The sequence below is a fragment of the Nycticebus coucang genome, chromosome 10, assembly GCF_027406575.1.
Source record: "Nycticebus coucang isolate mNycCou1 chromosome 10, mNycCou1.pri, whole genome shotgun sequence".
Taxonomy (NCBI): Eukaryota; Metazoa; Chordata; class Mammalia; order Primates; family Lorisidae; genus Nycticebus; species Nycticebus coucang.
Window position 1 is genome coordinate 63798166 of NC_069789.1, and position 21014 is coordinate 63819179.

General features: G+C 38.5%; 1 long non-coding RNA gene across 1 annotated transcript; it reads left to right on the forward strand.

Moving 5' to 3' along the window:
- Window positions 1–18: 18 nt before the first annotated feature.
- Window positions 19–9651, forward strand: LOC128597537 (uncharacterized). Its single transcript, XR_008383273.1, has 3 exons — window positions 19–7687; window positions 9036–9240; window positions 9351–9651. It is a non-coding gene; the product is annotated as an uncharacterized LOC128597537 (long non-coding RNA).
- Window positions 9652–21014: the final 11363 nt, after the last annotated feature.

A 21014-nucleotide genomic window follows, 5' to 3' on the forward strand; every position in this document is an offset into this window, starting at 1 on the left:
ACTGTGTCATGAAATCAATATGTTTTAAAGCATGCATACCTCAAATCTACATTTAAAAGTAAATATTTGCCAAAGTGGTCATAAAAAGGTATACTCCAACAGTGAATTAGATTTCTCTTGGTTCCTTACTGGCATATTGGTCATACCTTAAGTTTTTGTTGCCATACTTTTGATGAAGCTAAATATCTTATCACATGTCTAGCAGACATTTATTTTTCCATTCAGGAATGCATAAAATATGCTCAAATTTTTAATCACTTTTCTTTTTTTAAGTTGTCACAGAACTTATAATTATGTGTACTCAGATATTAATTCTACCCTGATCATGTGTGTTGCAAATATACGCTCAAAGTTTGTAGCTTGTATTTTCTTTTCTTTTTCTTTTTTTTGACTTTTTTTTATTCTTTTTTTTTATTATTGTTGGGGATTCATTGAGGGTACAGTAAGTCAGGTTACATTGATTGCAATTGTTAGGCAATGTCCCTCTTGCAATCATGTCTTGCCCCCTGTAGCTTGTATTTTCATTATTAATGTATCTTTCAGTGAACAATGTATAAAAGTTTTTCCTTAATGGGTGATGCTGTTTGGTTTTTTGCTTGTTTGTTTGAGACAGAGTCTCACTTTGTTGCTCTAGATAGACTACTGTGGTGTTATAGCTCACAGAAGCCTCAAATTCTTGGGCTGAAGTGATCCTCTTGCCTCAGCCTCCCAAGAAGCTGGGGATACAGGCACCTGCCACAACACCCAGCTTTTTTAGAAACAGGGCCTCACTCTTGCTCAGGGCTGGTCTTGAACTCCTGAGCTCAAGCGATCCACCCACCTCAGCCTCCCAGAGTGTTAGGATTACAGGCATGAGCCACAGTGCCCCACCTGGATGATGCTATTTGAATCTTGTTTACAAAATCCTTCTCTATGCAAAAACAAGGAAGTTATTCTACTACGTGTTTGCCCCAAAAGTTTAACATTTTCCTTTTGCATTTAGATTCTTAAATTATGGCCTTAACATTTGCGTATGGTATGCGATCGGAATAGAATTTAATTATTTTCTGTGTGACTAATCAGTAGCTTCAGAAGCTTTCCCCACTGATCTGTGTGGCCAAATCTATCATGAATTATATATTCTATATATTTGAAGCCTGTTCTATTCCTGATTTATAGCCATGCTATATAAAATTAATTTATGAGCTTTAGTGTCTTTCTATCTGATGACAGCAGTCCTTTGCCTTCATCCTTCTGTTAGCTATCCACCTGTTCTATCCTTGTGGTCCTCTTTCTCCCCTACTTCCCTAACTTATTCTTCTCTCATGTATCTAATTTCCTCTTTTTCTCCTTCTTCTCAGCACTCCTTCTTTTCTCTTCTCTTCTTACAGTTCCCCCTCTGCCTTTTCTCCCTTTCTCTCTCTCTCACTTTGTCTTCATTCCAATCTTACCATTCCCCTCTTTATTCTTGAAACGACTAATAATCATGTGAATCTCAAATGAGCTGTAGCTGAGTGTGGGAGATAAAAATGAGAGTGAGGATTTAAGTTGAGGGAGAAGTTCACTTATTCTTCCTGAAAGAATACATTCCAAAGGGGAGATAAACAGGGATCCAGAAATGATTCCTATAGGAGATGGCATACGAGTCAAGACTTAAAACGACATCTAGATTTCACAGTGCACTTCTTCAAGGACAAGGCCTTCCCAGTGTGGGGTATACATTGAAAAAAGTACGGAATGTACACATGTGGATGATAGCTGGCATGCAGTGAGCAGCCCATTTCAGAGAGTGCAGAGGGTGCACATGGTGAGGAGTCTTAAGTCGGTAAAGGAGAGTGACCTTGGTAACCTTTCCTTGTGAGCCATTGAAGAACCACGAGAAGTTATAGGGAAGCTACATGACAGCGGTGTGTTAGATAAGGCAAAGATGTGAAGTGGGATCCAGGAGACTTTGAAATGGCATTGGCATAGTTTAGTCCAAAGGTTGCAAGGGCATATACTGGGATCTTGGCAGCAGGAATTAAAGTACACATGATGGACATCTATGAGGGTCTTTGCAAAAGGAGAATCAGCCAGACCTGAGGACCATGGGCTGTGAGAACAGGGATGAGATCAAAAGTAACACGGAAGCTTTGATCATGGAATACCAGGAGGTTACAGATCCCACTTACCAGGACTATCTGAGAATGCACAATAGTGATTGAAAATTGCAAATTTGGTCCCTCAGAGGAACAGCTGATGCCATACATTTTGGTTTGGAGGCTATATATGAAAAAGTAATAGCTGCAGCTGTGAGTTCATGGAATCAATAAATGAGATAGGATATTGAGAGAGATGTGTGACTATGTTTAAGGTACAGAAAATGGAAAGGGCAGCTAAGGAAGGAGAGAGGAGAATGTAGATGTGTATGAAAGTGCAAGTCTGGACACTATGGTGTAAAGGAAGCTAAGAAACAATTCACCTCATCCTTGAATTGGCCAAAATTGGAGTCATCATCCTACAATTATTAATAGGCCAACAGAGCCCATTGCCCTGGGGAAAATCCGTGTCCACCTTCTAGATCCAAAACCCTTAGAACACTCAATATCCCCAAGACATTAAGGAAAAGGCAGAGGGCTGCTGACGTCTGTAGGCCCAGGTTGGTGGAGGACTGGGATGGGGAAATTAGTGCTTATTGTGTCACATGCTGAGATGTTGAGCAGTGTGAGGACTGCTTGCAATCACTAAGTTTGGTAATGCAGAGTTTATCATTCAGTTTGGAAAGACTAGTTTCAGGAGAGGGTTAGAGGATAGATATCAGATTTCAAAGATTTTGAGAGCAAGTAACAAATGAGGAAAGATAGCTGATTTACTCTATAGCTTTGAGAATTAAAAAGATTAGGAAGGAGTTCTGATAGGTCAAGGGGCTTCAGGGAAGGGAAAAATAAGGCATTGCTTTTACTATGGGGAAGAACTTGTTTGTGGTACAGAAAAATAAAAGACAGAGAATGGATCTGAAGAAGCAGAAGTGGATGAAAGCCTGGAGTTAGTCTGAGTTCATAGAACCTAGAATACAAGGAGAGAGGCATTGTGTGGGGAAAAAAGGATGAGTGAGACCTCCTACTTTGAGGAAAAAAGGAGGTCTGAAGAAATTAAGATAAAGAGGGATTTCAAGATAGAAAAAAGCCTGCCAAGGAAACACGATGAATCATCTTGCTCTCTGAGAAGCAGAAGGAGGAGTCAGCTGCTTAGAGCATGAAGGGGCCGAATGGACTCAAGACTGAGAATCACACGGGACCACAAACAAATAGCTTTGCAAGAGATGATTAAGATTTCATCACCGATCTGTAGCAGAATCCATAGTAACCTATCTGTTTATCTTTTACTTGTGCACCACAGAGATATTGCCTGTTCAGTTCTAGAGCAACTCAAGAAACAGAGTCACAATTGCTTGAGTTTCCCGTTGCATGTACAAGTTATGCTTACACTGCAGTCTGGTATATTCTACAGTCTGTTAAGTGCACAAAAGAGTTAAGTCTAAAACAAAGGCACACACCTTAATTAGAAAATAATTTACTGCTAAAAATGCTGACACAGATTCTGGAAGTGAACTCATGTTATTGGAAAAATGGTGCTAATAGATTTGCTTGACACAGGGTTACCACAAAACCAAACCTTAGATTTATAAAATGGGCAATATCTGCAAAGCACGATACAATGGCACACAATAAAATGAAGTATGCCTGCATGATGACTGCCCCTTGGTGTTAGTGTTAGGGTTTGAGTAATTTCAGATTTACTTTCCTGATATTAGCCCTGAATAGTTGAGAGAAAGATTTTCATTTTCTGTCTTACTACTTAAAAAAATATGTTAATAGGCAAAAATAGAAATCAAAGCCATCCCTTTCTTTGTGTGTGTGTGAAATTACAGAGCACACGTTTAAAAACCAAGTTTTTCTTTACAGGCAAACCTAAATCTTGAGGGGTATAAAAAAAGGTTTCATATGGGAGGCTGGATTTTTAGGCTAATGAATGCAACTCTATTTTTGATACTATGCTGTGTGTTTATATAAAATAGAGGAGCATTTTAGGCCAATTAGTGGCTTGCAAACCCTATACTTTTTCCAGCAAGGGCTAAGCCTGACAAACTTGAGAAGTTAACACAGAAAAGTGTTGGCAGTGGACCATGCGGTTGGCCTGACTCAAGGCAACAAAGCTTTAGCATAAATTAGTTTTTATTTGTTAAAAGAAAAACAAATTCTGTTTGTTTTTGCAATACAGTTTGTTGGTTCTTTTAATATAGGGGAAAATTTGGGGAATTCCAGTTCTCAGAGAAGTGAGAAGCTGAGCTCGACAGGAGCCAGGTCCCAGCTCACAGGCCCTGTGTAAACACCCACATGCGTCTTCCTCAATACACCTCGGTCTGAGGCAGTAGGGCGGGCCTGTTATGCCTGGACCTCAGCTGAACCAAGAGTGCCAGCCAGCGCATGATTACTGTGGGATCCACAGTAGATTATTCAGACCACCAAAAGGGCGCCATGTGGCTCTCTTTAACCCTGACTTTTATGTAGTGGATACGGAAAGCAAGATTTAGAGAAAGGTATTACTTCAATGGAATCTAGAGGTCATCTCATCTTTCCCTTAGTTTTGTAGGTAAGAACAGTGAAGACCAGGCATAGAATTTGGCTTAGTCAAAGGAGCAGACTGGTATAATCACTGACACACTCAATTCTCAAGTCAAAGATCCTTTAATGTAAACTGTACAATACAAACTGCACAATCAGCTGGCTGTGTGAAGAGCGCTGGAGGAAATGAGAGTCACTTTAAAAAAAAAAAAAAACCCTGCATAGAAAAAATGACATAGATGAAAATCAAATGACTTGTAGCCCAGCTAAGGGTAAAATCTTCTAAGTTCAGAATTTCTGTGATCATTTTACACTTCACTCAATAGCATAAACATAGGTCTCAGCTGCAATTCCCAGCTGAAAAGGAGCTTGGTGTGCCTGGGGAAACTTGCTGTGACTGTTGCTACACAGTGGGTAGAATTTCCAGATTTGAGGTTCAGCGTTTCCGTGAGAAGGCTGTAACTAGTGGGAGTTCACATGCACCATGCATTTGATACCCAAAACTGTGAAGTACTGTGGCAGAAAGGATGCGTTGTCCCCAATTTTCTTTTGCTATAGCAATAGAATCCTGATTTTGACATGGGAACTAATACAGGCCACATATTCCAACTTTCTTTGCTGCTAGGCGAGACCACGTAGATAAATTCTGGCCAGTAGGATGAACACCAAGGTTATGAGATCTAGGTGGAGTCAAGATATAGGAGACACAGGTTCTATGTCACACCCACAGCAGGAAACAGCGCACTCCCTTCTCCTGTCTACTCCCCCTCACGGGAACGATGCTGGTCTTAAGAAACTTTGTTCAAAGTCATTTAGGTGGATTAATGAATAATAAATGCAAAAGATTATCATTACTATGAAGGTAAGGGATTGCATGACCTTGGGCACATTATTTAATCACTCTGTTTCTTCAATTGAAGTTTGAGATTTCTAATAATTGAGGGAGATAGATATTAGAAGGAATATATATAAAACAGTGATCACCATGTTGTCACATTCACTATTCACTATCTATATATTAGAAGGAATATATAGAAAATGATGATTACCATGTTGTCAATATTCACAGCCAGGCGAGAGGACTGGAAGGCAAAGACACAGAGGCCACGGATGTGACGGGATGACAAGGCGGCAGCAGATGGCCTTCCTCTTTTTCATGAGGCTGCTATGGGGCATTCCTCACCGAGCAGGACAGGGCTCTGTGGTTACTGCTGGAACTCTTTGTCCTGAGTTAACAGTAACAGGAAGAGTGACTCAACATCCAGCCTCAAAGGATGGAGAAGCTGAGTCTGGTTTGGAACTTCCTTTCTCAAGTCAGGGCTGGCCTGGGAACTGGATGAGTAGAATTGAGTGTTAGTGTGATCCACGGAGACCAAGGGGCTAGTGAGGGCAGGGCGGATGGGAAAAAAGCCCAAAGCAATGCAAGGATTCTGATAACGAGGATGTTTATTAGCCTGATGATTTGAGCTGTTTTAATAGTCAGTAGGCCTAAACTTGAATCCCAGATCTACTCCTGATAACAACTGTTATAGGTACAAATTTTTACATCATGTAAATGGGAGTAATAGCTACCTTTTGAGGACTGTTAATAATAGCCGTCATCTACTGAGTTCTTATGAGGGATCCATCACTCTTGCATACAGTTTTTGCATATTATTTTAGGTAATCTTCACAACAACATTGAGGGTAGGAACTCTCATGATTTCCAGGTTACAGAAAAGAAAACTGGGGTCTAGAGAGGTCAGAACACAGGTTTATAATCAAAATCTACTTCTCAACTGCTTTCCCATTCAAGAACAAATGAGAAAACGTAAGTACGTAACACAGTGCTTGGCTTATTGCCGTGAATAAATGGTAATGTCGTAATATTATCTCAATTTTAGAGATGAACAACATAAAGGTAAGAGCAGCTGAGTGACTTTCCCTAAATCACGTGACTGCATTGCTCAAAGGATGCTTAAGCTTTTAACTCCACAGGGTTTCCCTACCCCTGCATTCTGCCAAGCACCAAAAGGGTGAAAGCAGTTTGGCAGCAGCCACCTTATCCAGAACTGAGTAATCATGCTCCAGTAATTCTCAGGGGGTCACGCCTGAACTCTCAGGACATGGCCTTATCCTTCTCAGACAGGATGTGCGTGGTGCCAGACGCATCTTAAACACAGCAGCCACCAGCCGCCCTCATCCCACGACTACTGCTCAGCCTCCTTTCCAAAGACGCAGGCGCCTGGAATGCTCTCGTCACGTGACCAATCGCTCACTTATGTTTGTGAAGTTTCTCAGCCAAGAGGAAAACCATTAGGTATCAAATTGCAAGTAGAGAGCATCCAAGAAGCTGCCTATTCCAGCGCCAGCTCCTGCCAGAGAACCTTAAATAAACTCGGTGCAGGGAAGATGTCTGAATTTACTCTGTGTGCAGTATATTTAGCTTGTTAGATTAATACATAGAACTTTATTTCGTCGAATTAATTAGCTTGAGTCCTAAAAGCAGACAAAACAAATGGGCTGTTTTGTTTTTCTTTTTCCCTTCTCATTTCCTTTGTGGGTTTCTTTTGGGTTAGTTAATGCACTACTTAGGATAAAAGAAAAATCTATGTAAAGAGTTAAGTAGCTCTGTATTTATTTGTATTTTTAGCCAAAGGTGAAGGTAAAGTCAAGCAATTTCTCTAATGATCAATCGCTAGACACAGCAGTCACCTGGATAGAAAAGAAGGCTTGAAGACATAAGAGGAAAAGATCAATATGCTTTAAAAACTATAATTAAATACTTAAAAGTTTGTCTTTTTTTTTAAAGGCTATTATTTCCATATAATAGATCCAGAATGAAAGTGAGCGGTTATATTCCTCATTTGAAAAAGAAGCCTAAGAAGGCAGAACCTCCTTATGTTTTGCATGACTTAATGAATTTCATGCCGCCTGACTTTCTCATCACAAGGGGCATTAATATAAATGACTCTCTCCAAGCAACAGACGCTGGAGGCGGAAGCTCGGCTCTCCAGAGTCCCCCCTGAGGAAGGAGAGTGTGAGCGGCTTCCCTGCACATCCTGATTCTGAATGCTTGAAATGGGAGCGGGTGGACCAGGAAGAGGAGAAGAAAGATCACATGGGTGAGAGGGCCGTTCCCCTCTATGCTTATTGAAATGCGTCAGGAGAATTTGGGGGAACTCTTGTTCAAGGCAGGTACTGAGACTGAGACGCTAGAAAAACAGTACAAGATCATTCAGTAAGGAAGGGTCAAGAGGCCACAAAGAGGCAATGGAAGAAGATAAGGCAGGAATAGAGCTAGGATTAACCCCACAAAAGTAGAACGTTAGATGGCTAAACGGTAAGGTGCTAGCGCAGGTGACAAGAGGAAAGCGGTGGAGAATTAGCTGAGGAAGGACAACAGGCAAAGCATCAGGGCAGCAAAGAAAACTCTAATTAAGGGACAGAAAAGTTTCAAGCACAAAAGCATTGACAGGTCCAAAACAAAAACTGTGAAACCAGTTGGTTCAAACGTTGTTCACAAATAGTGCATCAAGGAAAACTCGAAGTACTTACAATGGATAAACAGAATTTTCCTCTCCTGGGACTGCAGCAGTTTGAAAAAGAGATAAGTTATTTCTGTGAAAATCAAGGCTGTTTGCCTCTTGCCATGAAGCTGTGGGGAAAGGGAGAAGGCGAGTAAAAAAAAGGGAAAGGGTGTTAGAGAAAATGATCTGCCTCTCTGGGGCACATTCTTCTCCATGACAGCCTCCTTTCCCATAACGGCCTGAGGGGGGTAAAAATAGTACTTCTCAGCACCCAGTGTGCGGGGGTACAGACTCTACAATACAGAGTCTTCATGGGTGGGATCTATAGATTGAAGAGGCCACAGATATGCAAGAGGAGTCCAAAGTCAATACCAGTCACAAGGACAGACAGATCGATCCTGTGATGCTTTGCAGACCACAAACACTTGACCACAGTGGCAACTCCCTTTGGGGCTAAGGAGCCACGTTCTCTCGCAGGTAGTAATTCCCAGACCTGTTCACCAGGTGAGCACAGAGTAGATGCAAGGCACACCAGAGTCCAGTGAGGAACATGTAGTTCTCCTGTGAGGACGGCTTCTTACTCCCGCAGAGGACCAGCCTCACCCTTCCTCAGCCTCCAGGACCACGTGAGAAGTGTATCAGGGTCTACAGAGGCCTCCAGCTCCCCAGGCTGGGAAGCTTTGACTTCAGGATGGTTTGAGATCTCCTGAGGTAATTAATTACTCTTACAGGCAGGGAGCCGCACAGTAAGAAAAAAAGGATATAAGAAAACGTCAAAGTTAAAGAGACAGTGTAAGAAACCGTTGTATACAGAAACTGAGCCCAGCACAGATTAAAGTGATAGTTCAAGCGCAGAGCATAAAGTGGTAAAAGAGGTCATTGTTTCTCTGAGTGGAAAAGGAGACTGTCTCCTCCCCTTCTCTTCCTTCTCCTCCCCCCACAGGGTACAAAGGAACTTACAATGCACGATGCGCAGATACAGGAACTTACATTGTACAAATGCAAAGAAACAGACAGACACAGAGGAAGAAGACCAGCAGCCCACTAGCCCAGGGGCGGCGGTTTCCTACAATGGAAACAAGACTGTAAATGTAGCACAGAGGTGGCAAGTGTTCAGACTGCTGATAAGATTTGTCAAGCCAGCTAATGTGAGTGCTTTTCAGTAGAGGGTGTGTTTTCTGTGTTTTTGCTGTTGACACTATTTAACATTTTTATCAACCTTATTCATTAATTTTTGTTATTTTCCTAACCTCTGAAGATAAATATTTGAGTTTGCCAACTCCAGCTCTTGAATGGTTTGGGGAAGACCCTGAAGTCAGCATATTTAGAGGCATAAAAATGATCAGTCCAGCAGAGATGAGCTTGGGATTCAAGGAAAAGAATGTACGACACCAAGACTACAACTAACATGAAGACAGAACTGACTTCTAATAAGAAAATATTGTTAGAGTTATCATCACAGTTTCAATTTATTTAAGATTACAAACACAACATGTATGCATGCTTATTTTTCTGAAATCTACACTTCTTAAATTATCTTTATTAAAGATGTGTTTAATTTACCATTATACTATGTTATTCATTCTCCCCAATTAATTCTGTTGTTTCAAAATGTATCCACAGAAGATGTTAAAATACCTGAACTTAATCTGCCTTCTGATAGATATCTTAAGTATTTTGGCAGAGAAGACTCTCCATTGAGTCTTCTAAGTAGCCAAAAATACATCACATAAGTAAACTTGGAGACATATATTTGTACGTGAGTTAAATACATAAGGTTTTTTTGTTTTGTTTTGTTTTTTGGCCGGGACTGGGTTTGAACTCACCACCTCCGGTATATGTGGCCAGCACCCTACTCCTTGAGCCACAGGAGCTGCCCCAAATACATAAGGTTTTTATAACATTGTTTTAATTTGGGACAAAGAAAAATATGACCTGGAGGTCTTTATACACAAACACACACACATCCATTTCATATGTGTGCGTGTATGTCTATATATATGTACACAAATGCTTTTTTCCCCCTTAACCTGTAAAGGAGCTAGGCTACCTGGGAAGGAGAGGGCGATATGGCTAGAAAGGGTAGCCCTATCTCTCTCCCAAGGGTGCCCTCAGCAGTGAGTTAGGATGAATTTTTTTAGGGAGATAGTGAAGTTTCCAGGCTGATTCATTTTGGAAGGATTGTATGGAATATGGTGTAGGAAAAAAATCTCATTTTCCACAGCAAGACTGTGATTGATTTATCTTAGAAGTACTATACTCAGGAAATGTAAATAGTTTCAGTGATATAAAATATTAGCATACACATGAAAACAGAAATGACTGCACTGTAAGGTTTATTGACACACACATATATGTGGTAATATTTAGAAAACCCCTTCACGCCCATGAGAATTAAACCATTACAAAGGTTTTAGCGCAACCTGGTGGTTATTCTGCACCCTACAATGAGGTGATGAAAGGCCGTCAAATACATCTATTTAAAAATTCTTCAGTATAACGAAAGCTAGTAGAGAAGATACAAATTGTTCCATAAAATTTACTCTTCTGTGTTACCCAATAATAAGATATGAGCCTAAATGAAAACTATAAATAAAACATATATTTTTTCGATTGTTTTTGATTCAGTGTTCATCCAGAAACGAAATACACGGTTCTAACCTGAAAATCCAATCTTTCCAGATTTATTTTCTTTGCTCAGAGAATTATTTCATTAGAATTATTTTTAAAAACTAGCATTAATAATTTTGTTTAAGAAAGGAAAATTTGGAATTTAAAAATAAGTACATTATGACTTATTTATGTAGAGAAAGTTAAATACACATTTAAATCTGAGTATAATGTTTTATTTTACTAATAAATGAACATTCCACTTAGAGCAATAAAAAATTATAACATAATAGTATATTTTACCTATCTGAATATCTAACTGTAGCTTATAACCACCCCTGAGTTCGTGTGTATTGTACATAAAGAATATAAGCATTAAAAAAAAAACTTCTCATTTTTCATAAAAGTAAGGTTGGAATAGTCAGTTTGTTCGAGATAGCAATCAAGCTGTCAACTTAGAGAAAATTTATTTTCCAAGGAACCTTCAGTTTCTTGTTTCTTCTGACATTTTAGATTATAAATTATTGGGGTCAGAATTGTTTAAGAATTTTGAATTTTCTTCCAACATTTTCTTTGTAGTATCTGAAGAACATTATCAAGCAACTATATAAACAAGGCCCAGAATTGCCATCTTGCATTTATCAGGGACCCACAGCAATACCTCTTTGGAAATTCTTACATTTTCTCTAATGATATTATGATTTTAAAGGCTTAAATACCAGTTTATTTCTAATTAATGAATTAACATTTGTTCTGTGGATCAGTAATTTGAATTTAGATGTATACTATTAAGAAGAGCTTTAGCTTGAAATATGACTGCTTTACTGAAATTGAATGCAATGTTTATTTTCTTCTCTATAATGGACTAGCCTAATTTCAAATAGCTTTTCACAATGGAAAAAGAAAATGCTTCACTTTTTTAATATCATGTATAAATTATACTTTTCCTTGATAAAATTCACTTATCTTAGAGCTTATTTCTATGAAAATGAAGTATTTCATATTTATAAATCCTTCATTTATTTAGAAATACAGAAAACCTAATCAATGTTTTAAATGTCCATTCAGTAATAAAGTCACTTCATTGGGTCCCTGTGAAATTTGTGATCATTACTTTATAATACACAATGTTACACTAAAATGGCAATACCCATTTAGTTAGATGAGATGGAATTTCACAACACGTACCCAATAGGAAGTTAATCATATATTTATTTTTGCACATCTAAAGGAAAAATCCCACATTCACCCTCCCTCAATCTGACCACACCTATCGTGCATAATGCAAGGGTACATGTCGGATCTATTAAGTAGAGAGTATAAATGTCTTAACACAATAATTAAGTAAATGAGATGAGGTATATATTAACCAGTGGGCTGTAAGCATTTCTAATTCTATATGAAATCAGCACATTGTACCACATAAATGCATTAGTGTAAAATAAATAAAAAATAAAGGAAACATCCCCAATGGAGACTTTTGAAACATATTTTACTATTTTAAAGTGATCTCCATTTCCTATCTTAAAACTTGGTAGGTAGAGTGTGAAATTATTTTTAGGTAAGACAAGCAAAGTAGGAGCGAGGGCTTAGAGACGGGTGCTGCTCTCCTGGACAAAAGTCGTAGCACAGAGAGGCCACAGAACAGTGTGAGGCGCATCCTGCTCCACTTAGCTCTCCCTGTAGGTTCCTCTCTCGTCTCCCCTTCTCATCTTGTTTCAGTCTCCATGCCACAGTGTTGCGTGAGAATTCAGTTCCCTCTCTACACAGACTTCCCCACCTCCACTTAAAACACTTCCAATAAAATATCCCCAGAACCTACCGTGTGCCAGGTGCTTGAGGTACAAGTTACAAGCTCCTTGGGGCATGAGCTTAAGGTGCATCAAGCTGAAGAAAAGAGGGTTTGAGGGTTAAACATAGAGGTTCAAGTACAGTGGGAGACCCCGGAAGTGATCAGTAAGGGGAGGTGGGGCAGGGGAACTAAAGCAAGTAAGAATTCTAGAAGCTCAGGAAAGCAGAAACACATTTATTCTGAAAGTAGATCTTAAATGTGGGTGACAGGGTTGCGACCATACTGTAGTGAAGTTGAGGAATGCGTATAACAAATATTTTACTCGGGGTTGATGTAATTTATACTTTAAAGAAATTATGGGGATGGCTATGCACGTGTAGGGACAGAGGATGTATGGAATATCTTTGTACCTTTATTTCCATTTTCCTGTGAATGTAAAACTGCTCTAAAAATTCTCAAGAAATAAAAAAAACAAAAGTTAGGTTCACAACTAAAACTAAGGTGAGTTATGCTCATCATAGCAACTAAAACATGATTAGTGAACCAGTCTAATGTCCCCACTGCTTTAAATTGCTACAGAAAGGGCAAATAGGTAGATACATGCGTAGTTTCTCATTTTGAAGAATTATGTTTCCTAAGACACTTGTAAATATATATTATGATGGAACATGATATACACCATAGCAAAGCTATAATCAATATGGTATGAATGAAGATGAAGGGACCAGTAAACCCTAGCTAAGGGAGTTAAGAAGGTATTTACAAATTCACTGGTATTTGGTACATGATTTATTTATTTATTTGAGACAGAGTCTTACTATGTCGTCCTTGGTAGAGTGCCGTGACGTGCACTCACAGCAACCTCAAACTCTTGAGCTTAAGCAATTCTCTTGCCTCTGCCTCCCAAGTAGCTGGGATTACAGGCACCCACCACAACACCTGGCTATTTTTTTGTTGCAGTTGTCATTGTTGTTTAGCTGGCCTGAGCCGGGTTGGAACCTGCAGGCCTTGGTGTATGTGGTATCCTAACCACTGAGTACAGGCACTAAACCTGGTACATGTTTTAAAGGCATAGATGTTTACTAATCAATGGAAAGAGCCCAGGTTTCCTCAAGAAAGTCTGGCATGGGCAAAAGAAACATGGATTAAAAAAATAATAATTAGCTTCATAGTAGGGCTGAGTACATTGGATATTTTTTCTTCCATTCCTGAGATACTTTACTAAGAAGAATATGTTCCAGCTCCATCCATGTAAACATGAAAGAGGTAAAGTCTCCGCTTCCACATGAAGGCTATAACCCAATTATAGCACAAGAATATGGGGAAAGGGCCAAGGAAGGGAAAGGGAGAGGGGAGGTTAAGGTGAGAGGGAGGGTAATGGGTGGGGCCACACTTACAGTGCATCTTAGAATGGCGAAACTTGGGCAACGCCTGTGGCTCAGTCAGTAAGGTGCCGGCCCCATATACTGAGGGTGGCGGGTTCAAACCCCGCCCCGGCCAAACTGCAACCAAAAAATAGCCAGGTGTTGTGGCGGGCACCTGTAGTCCCAGCTACTCGGGAGGCTGAGGCAAGAGAATCGCTTAAGCCCAGGAGTTGGAGGTTGCTGTGAGCTGTGTGAGGCCACGGCACTCTACCGAGGGCCATAAAGTGAGACTTTGTCTGTGAGTGAGGCTCTGTCTGTGAGTGAGACTCACAAAAAAAAAAAAAAAAGAATGGTGAAACTTACTAAAGGCAGAATACAAATGTCTACATACAATAACTAAGAAAATGCCATGAAGGCTACGTTGAACAGTTTGATGAGAATATTTCAGATCGTATATGAAACCAGCACATTGTACCCCTTGATTGCACTAATGTACACAGCTATGATTTAACAATTAAAAAAATAATAATTATTATCTGTATATAATAGGAAAATACTGTAACCATATGCTCGAAAGCCTTTCTCATTATAAAGTACCTACACAAAGTCATTAAAAATGAAGATCCTAGGCTGGGAGTGGTGGCTCATGCCTATAATTCTAGCACTCTGAGAGGCCCAAGTGGGAGACCAGCTGAACAAGAGCGAGACCCTGTCTCTACTAAAAATACAAAAAACTAGCAAGGCCTCATGGGAGGCACATGTAGTCCCAGCTACTCGAGAGGATGAGGCAAGAAGATCACTTGAGCCCAAGAGTCTGAGGTTCCTGTGAGGTTTGACACCACAGCATTCTAACTAGGGCAATAGGGTGAGATTCTGTCTCAAAAAAAAGATGATCCCGAAAATAAATAAGTACCACTTTTCTCCTTCCTACACAGAAAGAGGAAAGAAGGAGAGAGGGGGACAGGTCAGGGAGGTGGGAAGAAAGTTGTGGAGAGAATAGAAAGAATAATTATCAAGGAAATAATTGCTGCAAATTTCTTCAAATTGAGCAATATTACTTTTCATATGGAATAGGCCTGACAAACAGGGGGAGAAAATCCACACAAACTATGGTACCTTACTGTTGAATTTTCAAATATAAATGACAAAGAATAGATCCTTAAAATATCTGAGAAATAAAAACAAAAAAAGACATCAGAAAACAAGTTTTAGGAACCGAGAGTTTCAGATTTCTCAAAAGCAATTGTCAAAGCTGGATAACAAGACAGAGATTCCTTTAAATATCTGAAGGAAATTGATAGATGGGGAAGACAAAGAAATGTCCCCTAAGAATGCCAAATATATGGAAGAGAAATTCAAAAAGAGAGTAAAAATTTCACTGAAAATAACCAAAATCTGAATACAAAGATTGAAAATGCACATTGGGTTCAAGGCAGAATTCACAGAGAAAGATCAAAACCAAGATTGTGAAGGATGCAGTTTTTAAATTTCAAAGATCAAGAAAAACATATGAAAACATCTAGGAAGAAAATACATTAGCGCTTGCAAGAGGAAAAGTTTGAAATGGCTCCAACACTCCACAGCAACAATCGCCAGCATAATACGGGGAAATAAAGTTTCTAAAATAATTGGGGCAACTTTGTGTGCTCCTCCCACCCGCCTCCCCACCCCACAACAAACAAACAAAAAGGAAAATGTAGCATGTTGGCGAAAACTGGAGCAAAATCCACTAGCACATTAATTTCCTGAAGCAACTGTTGTACTAGTGACCTTTTAACATATAGATTGCTCTTCAGCCATTTGTAAGGAAAGACTGGCCACATTTTCTTCCAAATTTTAAGAGGTGATTTTCAAGAGCTTTACTTGGTATGTTGTCAGACCAGGATTTTCAGAGTTGATGGAAAAGAGTCTTGTGGGAAATTTTATTTTGATAAATTTTTACACATGCAGAAAAACTGATCACAATTTGTCCACCACATGGAAAATAAACTGCATGTTCAGAAGACAATTATTTGGGACAAAAAATGACGGCTAAATTTTACATTTCCTCAATGCTGTCCTTCAAATAAATGTGAAGATGATCTCAAGGGTGCAAGATCAGTAAAAAGTAGCATATTAAAGTTTCCAGGGTGGTGCCTGTGGCTCAGTGTGTAGGGAGCTGGCCCCTTATACTGAAGGTCGTGGATTTGAACCCGGCCCTGGCCAAACAGCAACAAAAAAATAGCTGGCCGTTGTGGCGGGTGCCTGTAGTCCCAGCTACTCAGGAGGCTGAGGCAAGAGAATCACCTAAGCCCAAGAGCTGGACCACTCTACCAAAGGTAGCAAAGTGAGACTCTGTCTCTTAAAAATAAATACATAAATAAAGTTTCTGTAAGAATCACCTTACAAAAAGTGTAAGGTGATTAAATCACCTAATAAAGCTAAATTAGAAATTAATAAGGAATTTTAGGAATGGAGAAGCCCTAAAAGGACTTTAGACTCTGCCTTATTTTACATATAGTTCTACTAGAGTACTGGTTAGTTCAATATTATGGAATTAGCAATATAAATCAAGAGTTGTCCAGAGACAGTGTTGGACAAAGTTTGGATATGACAATTTATTATCTTTAATAGCAGGAAGATAAATAATGATAACAAGTTAAAACATGTTAAAGGATTTGTGGTATTTGTTAGCCTTAAGTTCTGCATGGAGTCATTTAATGTACATTGTGCAAAAAAAAAAATTTGAGTAGAAGTTAAAAAATTATTTTTTAATTTATTACAATTCCTTTTCCTTCAATAAGTTCCTGTGGAAATAAGAGGAGGATATATATATTATGATTTATGTTTTCAAATTTTTGTGATTCTAAATTTTTCTACATGTTTTCAAATCTAAAAAAATTCTGATTTTTGGCCTTATTCCCTCCCCCCTCCTTCACTCCGTCCCTCCTTCCTCCCTCCTTCCCTCCATATATGTGGAGAAATGACTACAATAATATTCACCAGTATGATGATGTTGATATTTTAATGTGTACTTGGGAATTTTAAAAAATGTAATAGTTTTTCAAATGGGGATGATAGATTCTCAGTTTAAAATTTAAAATTTAAAATTCTAGAGGTACAAGCTTGTGTCCACATCAACCTCTCCTCTCAGTTCCTGTCAGGAAGCATGTATAACATGCCCCTGGATGAGGATACCATAATTTCCATAATTTTATTTAACCAGATGCCCTACAGACGGAAATTTGCGTTGTTTCCAGTAATTTCCAGATTCAAAGGAAGTTGTAATCAATAGTTTGTACCTGTGATATTTTATAAGTTAGATATTTCTGGAGGGTAACTCACCAGATGTAGGGTTTCCAGGTAAAAGTGACAATGCATCTGTAGATTTAACAGCTATTGCCACACTGGACTTTGCAGGGTTGTTTATTTTGTCCTGGTGCAATTACAAGGGTCCCTATTCCCCCAACCTTGACAGCAGGGCAGGAAAAACTTTTTTTTATTTATATTTTTTTTTTTATTAAATCATAACTGTATACATTGATATGATCATGGGGCATCATACACTCGCTTCATAGACCATTTGACACATTTTTATCACAGTGGTTAACATAGCCTTTCCAGCGTTATCTCAGTTACTGTGGTCTTACAGGGGTATTTGCGAAACTTGGTAAATGTAGAATGTAAAGGTTTTGGCACAGGAAAAACTTTTTGTACGTTGACCACTGAAAATTGTTTTCCCGATGTAGTGTTAATGAGTGTTTATCCGACGTGAGTGAAAATGAGCACGTCTATCTGTGTTTAGAGCCTTTTAGACACAGCACTTGTTCTGCAAATTCTCTATTCTCCTTTGACTACTTTTCAATTGGATTTAGCATGGCTTTTAAAATTTTTATGGGTGCTTTCTTGTATTGCTTGATTTTATATAAAATAGTGGATTGTTTTACCTACAGTGTTGATTCTGCAGAAGATGAAGACTACAGACAAAGAATTTGACTCAATAAAGGTAAGGAAACTTCTGGGACAGGAGACCAACAGTGACTAAAGATATCCCATATTTTAAAATGAACGAGAACAAATTCAGGTGAATGCTTTTTATTTGTTTCTAAGTAAAAGGGTCAATGGCATTTGATGAGAGGAGTAGCCTAGGAGATGTTCACGTTTGGGACAACAGCAAGGGAGGTAGTACAGGAGGTCAGTTTAAAATAGGAAAAAAAAAAAACTATTTACCACACTGCGGTATTTAGCCACTATTTATCCACTGCTGAATCAAGGTTGGAATCATTCATAGCTAATGGTGCTAATAGGTACCTTAGGTTTTTTTAAATAATACTAATTCCAAGCAGAACATCAGCAGAGTGGAAATAGAGCTGAGGAGAGAGATCTGCCTTCCCTAGGACTGTCGGATGCTCAGCAGGGCAGACCAAGGTGGGAGATGGGCCGATGACACTGCTGCACAAGGAAGAGAAGCACCATGAGGGGCACCAGAGTCCCTGGGAGTAATTAGAAATTCTTGACTATATCCAGTTTTTCCTTCTTCATTTGCCAAAATCAATATGAAAACATGTCTGATTCTTGTAATAATTTCAGCTGTGACATAAATCAGAAAACACAAATCTCAGCTAACATTCCTGGAAAGATGTCTCCTATGTAAATCTCCGTAGAATTATGTTAACTCATGAGTAGCTTTTAAAATGTGTCATCTTGCAGTGCTAAATGAAATTAATTTTTTCCCCTTTAACGTATACAGCTGATTTTCTTTCTGAAATTTGTATGATCTCTAAATGGTGATAGGACTTGGAATTAAAACATTCTATAAAAGTCTGAGGAAAAAAAATAACTTAATGGACTTTAGCAATTTGACTAAAGTTGTCTTTGATTTAACTGATTTTGACCTTTTCTTAACTTCCTGAATTTAAATGGGGAACAAATACTTTGCTACCTCTTGAAAGAACAAATAGAGTTTATTTCCCAGTGACTCTCATCAAAGAGGAATTTGACTTCCATGATTTAATGCAACTGTAAACAAAGAAAAAACTGCCAAAGCATGTTTTATTTACAAAAATAACTTGTTTCCTTTAAGAAGGCATTTTATAAAGCCGAAATAGACTGTCAGCCCAGATGAGAAACATTACATCGTCTTAAGGGAAACTCACACACTCGTACACATAGTGAAAAATCCAGACTAAACTTTACTATGTTTTTACCATTGTTAGGCATTTTCTGGCACAGCTCACATCACTGTAGCTATTGAACAAACATTGCTTCTTGTATGTTAAAAGGAGTGTTATCCCTTATGGTATACTTGGGTTCCTTTTAGATGGATGTAGAACTATCATTTTGGATCATCGATGCTCAAAGATGGTAGGAGATCAAAGTCAGGATGCAGCATCTAGGACAAAGATCTGATGGATTATTGAAGAGCTGGTAAACTAATTAGTATTCATCTGAATGATGAAAGAATAGTGAAGAATTTTTTTAAATGCATGTTTTTAAAGGTGTTGTCAAAATAATCAGTACTAAAATATTACACAGAGTATTGCCTTAAATAGCTGTTGGCTCTATGCTATTGTTTAAGAGAATTCACTGAATGTAACACATGATAAATAACGGGAGATTTATTTGCCAAGTCAATTCAGAGTAACTCAAGGCAGATATTAGATTGCCATTCAGAAAGTTTAGATTTCTTCCTACTCGTTGTGTTTTTTATATGTATCTAAACTTCTAGCTGCAAATATTTTGCACAGTAGTTGCTTTCCATCTCTTTCTTTAGGTTAAGTTGTCAATGCAATGAAAACAAATAATTAAATACAAATGGAAGCTCCTTGGTAATGAGATTTGTTAACAGGTCAGTTTCTTTTAAACATAATCATCCCCTTTTTCTGTTTTGTAAGCTATATTCACTGTATGATAAAAGCCCTGTATAATTCAAGAAGAATTGACGATACAGCCTGAATTAGTGAAAAATCTGAATTAATTGATTACTCATAAAAATTCTTAGAAGAAAGGACATAACTACATGGTGAGAAAACACCTACATTTGACCTGTGTTAGCCAGTGGGTAGAGACAGGTTCTGAGCAGGACCAGATTCTATCCAACCTTTCATCGCATGTGTTGATAACGAACAGCTTATTTCCCTTCCGAGTGTCATATTCTCTTCACACTTCACAAAGTGCACCTAAAAAGCCATTTAAGATTATACAACCCATAAAAATTCAAGACAATATTTTTATTCTTTGACAAGACACTAGCTTCTCTGGATCTGATTTTCCTGCCAATATTATTGAATCCAATAACTTCCCCTTTTCTGGAAAATTAAATAAAAATGTACCAGAGATTCCACCTTTACTATGTATGATAAAGGGCTATGTATGGATCAGGAAAGCACTATTAATCCAGAGGGAAACACATGTTACTTTGCACAGAAAGTCCATTTCAAGTTCCCTGGCATTATAAACCTGGTGATAGCTAGATGAGCGCAGAGCCCCACTGGACTCACTGTGCCACCCCAGATACAGGGAATGAGTCATACTCTCCGTCAATGTGCTTTGCATTTTATGGTTAACTTGTTTTAAATACTGATTGATGGGTCCTCTGACAAACATAATGAAATGTGATCCACACAGTAAGAACTTGTTCTGATTACCAAACTGTGGGACAATGGAATAGTGACATTTGTGTTACTGTAATGTTTTATTTCCTGGCACTCACTTTAGTGATGAGATGATCTTTGTTTATATGCCTTATGAGAACAGTCCATTTCGATGGATGTTTAAGAGAGTGTTTATTTTTGTACAATAACTTTGGTGTTGTGAGTTCAGCTCTGCTTACTATGTTTTGCAATATTGTTCAGAGCACATATTACACCAAATTTCTTGTTTTCTTTTTAATCATGAAATGAAGAAAAGACAGCAATTGTTGTTCTCTTTACTAATTTTTTTTAAAACAATTAAAAAATCTTGTTATATTCACAGGGCAGAAGAATACAAGAACAGACTATGGTGTCAGAAAGAGTTGGTTCAAACCCTGGCTGTCTCACTACATGTCTTGTAACAGACCAGGTACTGACCTTTTGTAACCCTCGGTCCTGATCCGTAAGATGGAGATAATATGAATATATATGACATAAAATTTGTCTTGAGAAACAAATGCAGATGAACAATTAAAATACCTGAC